Here is an 8,091-nt window from a genome sequence, read left to right as displayed (position 1 = left end):
GTGGGCTTGATAGCCCTGATATTTGGTACCACTCACATTCTGCTGCTCCCAGATACATCAGGTCGCAGACTATATAAAGTGGACACTGTGCCATGTTTTAGCCTCTGTTTCCTTTGAACGTCTCCCTCGCTCGCTCCATAAACATCCATAGTTCTAGAGATACTAGCTAGGAAAGAGGGGAACCGTGGCCCAGATAACCCGCCGAGACTTCGAATTCAGGACCACAGCAGAGTAGAATGGGTGTTACTTGTTGGAAGTTGTTGAAAAGCTGTCACTGAAGCTGTGAGTTTAATTAGGCTCTTACCTGCCCTTGTGAAGTCCAATTTCCGGGACGATTATGATAACTGCTTGATTAGGAACTGTGGATTGCCAAAGCGTTGGCAATTTTCACAATCAACACGGGGGGAAGAAAACAAAAGGCTGAAAACACTGAACAAACAGCCAATATACAAGCCCTAGAGGTGGGGAAGGCAGGGTATAAACAAACAAGTGAAATCAGGGAAAGGGTGGCAGTTAAAAAGGAGTTAAAACTAAAAGGAAAGATCAAAGAGCTGAGTAAAAGACTCTTCAAATTACACGTTTGAAGCTTTTCCATAATGCCAAGGCGACAGATAGATAACAAGCTGCACATTCGTTATCACATATGGAATCAATCTTAAAGGAGTCTCTTGATCAAAATCTGTTAATTGCAGTGACATATGATTTGGAAAGAAAACACAATTAATGACCCTTCATGTGAAGGCTTTGGGAAGAGGCCACTGACAATTCGCGTTTTACAACCGACATCAACTTTTTTTTATTTGTAAGCTATTAGGAGGAGACATTCATAAAACCTTTGCGTTTGTTTTGTCTCCTCTTATCTAAGGTTTCTTTACAAAGGGGAGGGGGCCAGAATGTGTGTGTGTTTCCTTAAGGGGTTTGGGAGCTAAAATGATTTAGTGCCTTGTCTGTAAATCTAATGACCTACGGTGAGAAAAAAAAATACTTCGTCTTTTATTATTACCATTTGTGGGGAGCGTTACCAGGAAACAGCGGAACCCTTTTCAAATTGTAAATATATGTATCCATCTTAAAACCATTGTTACACAGATTCCTCCTCTCCCCCCAAAGCGAAATAAAGAAACTCTGCCAAATAACATTCTAGCGCCCTCTGTCCATGGCAGCTGCTGGGCCGTCTCTAGCCCGGACCATTTCAAAGGTATTTAGTAATTGTCATCAACAAGAGACCACGTTCTATTTTCATATCGGTGCCCCACACCCCCTGTAGTTAAAAAACTTGATAGGGGTGTGTGTTTCAAACCGATTTGTGCGCCACACGTTTTACAATATTAGCCAGGGAGGCAGCAACATTTTTAAAAGCTTTACTCTGTCATTAAAAGGTAATGGTTTTGTTTTAGAGGGGGGAAAAAGGGGGGAGGGAGGGAGGGAGAGGTTCATTTGAAGGTTATAAAGCATACACTTCAATAGGATCGAAGTGAAATTAGTTAATAAGAAAATGCTGGCCAGAAGCTCTCTGGGCTTTTAAGTGCTCTCTCGGCCATTTAAGGAAATTGAATAAGAACAGACTCAGTTACCTGTAGATCTCAGTATTATCTCCAGTCCTCCATGGAGACAAGCTGGAAGACTGGTGCCTCTCAGACTCTCAAAGTTCTGTGCACCGCTTGTCAGGATAGTTCCCCTTTCTGCACAGAATAGTTTTTGTTGTTGTTGAACATAGCAAGCGGTACTATTTACCATAGAGGGTTAAGCAAAGGTAAGAGGCCATTAGCAGATGCTTTAGACTTCCCGGGCAGTTGTGGAAAACAAGACTCCACCGCTTTGGAAAAGCTGGCCTCTCGGCATGATTGTTTCTCTTTCATTTCTAGGAGCTTTCTCCCCATTGTGGCTCTCTGCAGATTTGTATTCGGAATGTTGCCAGTCGGTCACTGGATTGTGTTACCTAACTTCCTATCTGTTGCCTTTCTCTGTTTAAACTTTATAGGTTTTTGAGGTGTTAATAAGACCTTTCCCTTGGTAAATGGTTTATTAGAAACCCCACTGAATGCTGGAAAGACTTCAGAAAAGCAGTGCTCAGGACTGAGAGATTGGGAGAAGGCTTTTGTCCAAAAATGCATAATTACTGCGAATCTTAGGAAACATTAATCTTTATAGGAATTCGTGATTCATATCTGTGGTTTGACCATTTAGGTGATTTATAATCTGTTATTACAATCCACTAATTTTATGCCAATAGATTTTATGTACACTGTTGGAGTTTCCATAGTCCATGGAAATGAGTGGCTTTTGTGTTAATTTAGCTCTTTCACGTTGATATCCAGCGAGGGATGTTTCCCCTGCTCATAAACAAGGGGGGGGGGTTATTTGGTGAGGGGGAAGTAGGCAGAAAGTACAAGTGCTGATGGGAAAGTTTCCCCTCTCCGTTTTCCTCTAGACCTTTCACAGCTGAAATCAAAGATTCACCCATCACACTTAGCATCAGCCTGGCCAGCTAAGAGCCAGCTCTATCCAGAAAGACCCACTTTGCGCACTCTTTTATTCTAGTCACGTCTATTACAAACTCTACGGCGCGCACACAGGTTTGGGCTAGGGACTCTCTGGCTACACCGGGAGGCTGCGGGGAAGTTGAGTGAAATAATTGACAGGGAAGGCCGGGGCGGCAAGTGTCGCTTTAGTTCTGTGGGTGCCCCCATCACCGCTCCTTTGTAAATATTCGCCTCTGTTGATCTTGGGCTGAACAGGGGTCCTGGGGTTTTATTAGGGGCTTTAGGCCTGATTATTCCCCCACCTGCCGCTCGCTGCTATTTACCCTTGTTTGTCCTCGGTGAAATCGCTGATGCTCTGAGCCTGAGACTGGGGGCGGGGGGGTCCTTTCTTTCCTCCCCCCGCGAGCTGCCTCTAGACAAATGCCACAGGGACGCGTTAACTGATCAGTGTAAACAGAGCCTGCTAGGGCCGGCTCATGGGCGGCCAGGCCCCAACCACCCAGCCACGGCCATCCCCACCCCCCTTCCCCTCGTCTCTCTCCATTAGATTAGCTGAAGTTATGGCATGATTCGAAACCACCAAACTCGGGCCGGCTTATGTCCTGCTTCCCAAGACTAGAGATCCCGCGATAGGTCTGTAGCATCGCCAGTAAAACCTTGCCAGGCTGGGGAGAGCCTGTAAGCACCAACCGGGCTCCTTGTAAATTTACCTCCGCCCTGCTCTCTTCCCCCCCCCCCCCCGCTTCTTTTTAAAACTGCACTGCCCCAAAGGGGGCTGATAACGGGCCCTCTGCAAATGCACTAACATCCCGTCTCCTGCCCCACAGCGATCACCTCTACCAGGATCAAATGTTTCTGACCCCAGCCAACATATTTGCTTGGTGACTTTGCACGTAGAGGGGCATTTTGACGCTATCAGATCCACATGGTGAATTTGTATAAAATAAAAGGTAATCCTCCCTTGTATGTGATTCAAGATACCACCGAGTAGCTCCTGACCTTTGACATCTTGTAAATTTCCTCATTCTACATGCATCACCCGGGAGACGCAATCTTATTATAATAATATGATTGTATTAATTATACTTATTCAAACAGGCCCGAAGATCTTACAAGCCACATCCACCTGGAATGATACTTGGGTTCGGAAACAAATTCTCCGTTAGCTGGAAAGGTAACCTTTACAGATGGCAACGCCCAACGTATCAGAAAGCCCATAATCCCTCAACCTGCGATTTTCCATTCCCTGAGAGGGGGTAGGATAGTTTTAATCAGAATCTCGTTCTGATTTAAATATCAAAGCCATTGTGCCGGTACATGTTCTGTCTCAACTTTTATACTGCGATCACTACTGCATAACTGCTTGATTTGCTCCTCACTCCATAGATGCTGCCTTATATCAGTAACAAACAAGCATCGATTTTATGGTAAAGTCACTTTGGGATGGGAATGAGTAACTCCAGGCAGTGCTATCACTGTATTACATGGAAATGGCCCAGGTAACAAGATGAACATTGATTCAGCATTATGTTTGATCAATAATGAAATAAGTAACTTCAGGGCCAAATTAAAATGCAAGCTGGCTTGACGCTGCCAGCTTCTGGGCTAAGTGACAAGGCTAATTCAGCAGGGAAATGGCAATATTTGCATTAGAGGCTGCATCTGTTGTTTGGTGGAAGTGGTTGGATCGGTAATAATGCTGTATAAAACAATGGCCTGGAACACATTTGAAATGAACTCCGGCGTGTACAGAAAGTTTGCATGAAGAAGTTACAAATGGTGGCGTTTGGGGCTGAAAACCATGCAGCCCTTTCAAATGGAGGACAGTTTAACACGCTGCTTGTACCCAGACCGTAAGGAGAGTGCTTGGTATGGCACTTCGCTCTGGCTTTTGGAAATGACTTAAGCGAACGACACAAGTTCTTCAAGGCAGGAGAACAGAAAATCACGGTTCTGTTTCCCACTTCCCCAGATGTCGTTAGAAAAGGCAAGATGCTTTTAAAAAGCCGGTGACATAAAGGGCTCCACTCCCTTTATTTTTTCCTCCTCTCCCCCCAAAAGCTTCTAGGTATTGTAAAAGCGAGCACCGAAAGGGAAGTGATTTAAGCGACGGGTGGTAGCATGACCCACGCTCCCTGTATTGGTGGCCTTTGCCCCAGTTTATCTGCTGTTTTCTCCATGGCTAGTTTTTACAGCTCTGCCATCATTATTGAAACCGTGACACACATTGATTTCCAATAGAGATTCTCGCCTTCAGCCAGAGAGCACAGACACTGGGGCATGGACCGGGTTACCAAGTGTCAAACCTCTGCTAGGAGGCAGAGAAAAGGGGGCGAAGGAGGAGGACACCCTTTGCCCCCAAATCTTCGGGTGTGGGTCATTGCAAAAATCCACTAAAGTCACAAAGGCATTCGGCTGGCTGGCTGGGAAACAGGCTGCCTCTCTGAGCCTTGAAAACGAAGAGGGATTATAATTTAGAAAGCAATAAGCATGGAGGAAATCTGTAGGCAGCCTGAGCCGTCGGTGTGTGTGCAGGGAGGGAGGAGTCAGACAGCGACAAGAAAAGGCTGCTTGGGACTTGGGTCTAGAGGAAAGGGGAGACCTTGACCGATCTAGAGCGTAGATGAGGAAAACCAACTTCCACCAGGGGAATATCCTGCGAAATAACTGACCACTGAAAGGCTCCCAGAAAATTCAAGACTTAAAAACTCGATCCGGCAGAGACCTTGGAACAAGAAGAAAGCGGGTGTGCAAAAAATAAAAATAAAAAATCTACTCCTCTAACTGGTGTGTATTCCCTACATTTCCGTAAAAGGAGCAGGAGAAGAAGGGAGAGGAGGAATAACCCCCCCCACACTTGCCTAACCACCTTTAGGAACACGAATCGGTCGAGGCAGTGATCCCTTCAACAGGTTTATCCCTGACTCGTGGGAAATGACATTGGCACCACTCGCGTAGGTTCCTTTCTGTACGTTGCTCACACTAAGCCCTTTATCCGCTGCCTCATTACAGGAATGTCCCTGCACATGCCGAATTTGTCATCAGCCCAGAAACTTGACCCCTCAGGAGATCCCACTGTTCTACAGTTGCCAGGTGAAGAAATGGAGAGGAGGGGGGGGGGGTTGAACCCGATTTACAGGAACAAACAGACTGAAAATAATATGAACTGAACTGGTTCAAAAAAGAGCGGACTGGAAACCACCTTTAACCAAATGGAAACGGTAATGAACACGGGTGGGGATGGCCAAACTCCACCAGGGCCCGTTAATTAGCGTAGTCCTATAAAGACGAGGGCATATAAAGTATTGGGGCAGCAACCTTTTAGTGATGGTGAAAAGGAGACGCAATGAAAAGCTCGCATAAGGGACTATGACATGGAGGCTACTTTCAGAGAGCTGTGTTTAATGGGGTTGTCTTTTACTTTAGAGGACATTCAGCAAACCCTTCTGACTTTCTACACGGCTGTGCAGTCCCTAAACCCGTTTCAGGGAATTGTGGATACGAACTCTGGGTGGGCTCCTGAGGGAAGATGGCTGGCTCAGGGGGGCTTTACTACAATCATGGCAACTTTGCAGAGTCTTCCAAACCAGGGTGCAGAACATCGGAGAGCAGAGCCCGGGTTTTTGGAGATTGGTGGGAAATTGATCTAGCGGTATATCTGGTAGTACTGTTAAGTTATAGCACCTCTCAAAGAGTCCTGTTGAGGACCCTCTCCTCTGTATATAATATACCACCCCTCAGTCAATTGCTAACCCTTGAACTAAGACGGTTTCAAGATAGACTATAGGAGAAGATTAACAGAACAGGGTATAAAATTCCTAGACCGTATTGATGCGTATATGGAAACCATACAGAAATGCTTCGGCGTTTTCTATCACAGTACACTGTGTGTGTACGATTAAATACACACGCACTTTAGCTCTCAGTACTACACTCTGTGTGCAGAGATAATATAATACATATGTCCTTACGGACTGTACACACTGCACATGGAAACCCGTGCAAGGGATGGTTGCTACTGTTATTGCTATTTTCTTAAACGGGTCAAATGCGATCGTTCGGTGTTATTGATTCCTGCACAGGCTTGCAGTGATTTGCTGAAAGTAAGTAAGGGCGAGCATTTAAGGGTGAAGAACTATTCTGGAATTAGCCGTGGAAAGATAACGTCGCGGCTCGTAGCGGAGGCAGATGTTGCCCGTTACAGGGCTGCGGAGCAGTCCTGACACACAGGCTAGGAGTGCGGAGTAGGGGAAGCGAGAGTCGAGGCAGAGCTCGCACGAGAGGACGAGGGCACGAAATGCACATCATTTCTCTGAAAGGCAGAAACAGACCGCTGCGTTTCTAAACTCTGATTGACCAGGGCAAGCAGTGTTTTTAAACCGAACGGGGCTTAGCCCGCCTTCCGCTCCACCACTAGCAAAGGTCTATTTCCTAGTAATTATTTTGCAGGGGAAAGAAGAAAATGTTTGTTATTGACTGGCCAGATTTGCTTTCGCCAGCAATGTTCCTCCCTCCCCCCATTGATCCTCTTTCACATTGCAACAGAGTAGCTAAATGTGTAAGGACGGAATAGGTAACTTCATTAACATAATGAAATCAGCAATGATGTACAGTATTTCAATGTTATTAAAACAAAGCTACCTAATTGATTTCCTCTCTCCCCAACTCTGCGGATGCCAACGATTATCAAAGCAGACTTCAGGGTGATAAAAATACCAAAAAAAACCCCCCAACAACATGTGAATACCGAAGAGGATGGAAATTGTTACCTAGTTAACTTTAAGGGCTGAATGGATTTTATGTATGGGTAGACACAAAACCATCTACTAAAGTCAGACATGCTTTTTTTCAGAGCTAATGGAATGAGTCATCGACAGAGTGGATTATTTAAAGCACCATGTGAGTCTATAATCATGTATATATACAAGTTATTATATATTGGAAATCTGTCTCCTCTACTCCCTAGTCTCATATAATCCTCTGACCAGGAACCAGGCAGTCCCCATGTGGAAATTTAGAAAAGAAAAATCAGTAATGCTCTTAGCATCAAACAATAAATCCTGAAGTTATTTCCCACCACATTTAATTAAATATTTTGAAAAGAAAACCCTAGTGATTGATTTGCCTCCTGCATTGATCCAGTATTGATCCTTTGCGTTTTGCTAGTCCAGCTGTGGCATGTGCTAAATGGCTCTGATGCCTAGGAATACCTTGTTATGAATTGCTCCTTAAAATGCACGGTAATGCTTCCTAAAGACGTAGGTCTATCAAATTTAGTTTACTTAGATTAGTTTAGTTTAAACATTCCATTTTCCAGCAGTGATTGCCTTTATTAGTTTTCTTTCTTTTATTTATTTGTTTAAAAAGACATGGAATTGTTCCATTTTCTACTTTCTCACCCACCTACATGCCAATCAACTTGATAAGACAGGTAGCAAATTAACACGATGGTTATAAAAGTAATTATTCAGCTCTGAAATCTAGGAATGAGAGCTGCTAGCTTCCGGTACACTAACATCATGATTCTTCTCTAGAGTTTCATTATGTTTGTTTTTCTATCCCACTCTAAAGAGGTAAATGGGAAAACAATTTTAATTACCGAAGCTTA

The 8,091-nt window shown here is 44.5% G+C and overlaps 1 long non-coding RNA gene across 3 annotated transcripts; it reads left to right on the top strand.

The window, feature by feature from the left end:
• The first annotated feature begins 1,571 nt into the window (after window positions 1-1,571).
• Window positions 1,572-4,552, top strand: LOC120384867. Of its 3 annotated transcripts, none has more exons than XR_005589144.1 (3): window positions 1,572-1,753; window positions 3,311-3,433; window positions 3,582-4,552. It is a non-coding gene; the product is annotated as an uncharacterized LOC120384867 (long non-coding RNA). The 3 variants fall into 3 exon arrangements; XR_005589143.1 differs by having other exon boundaries at window positions 3,311-3,494; XR_005589145.1 differs by lacking the exon at window positions 3,311-3,433.
• The last annotated feature ends 3,539 nt before the right edge of the window (window positions 4,553-8,091 follow it).

The sequence above is a fragment of the Mauremys reevesii genome, linkage group 16, assembly GCF_016161935.1.
Source record: "Mauremys reevesii isolate NIE-2019 linkage group 16, ASM1616193v1, whole genome shotgun sequence".
NCBI lineage: Eukaryota > Metazoa > Chordata > Testudines > Geoemydidae > Mauremys > Mauremys reevesii.
Note: the sequence above shows the minus strand (reverse complement) of the source record. Positions and strands in the feature narration are given on the sequence as shown.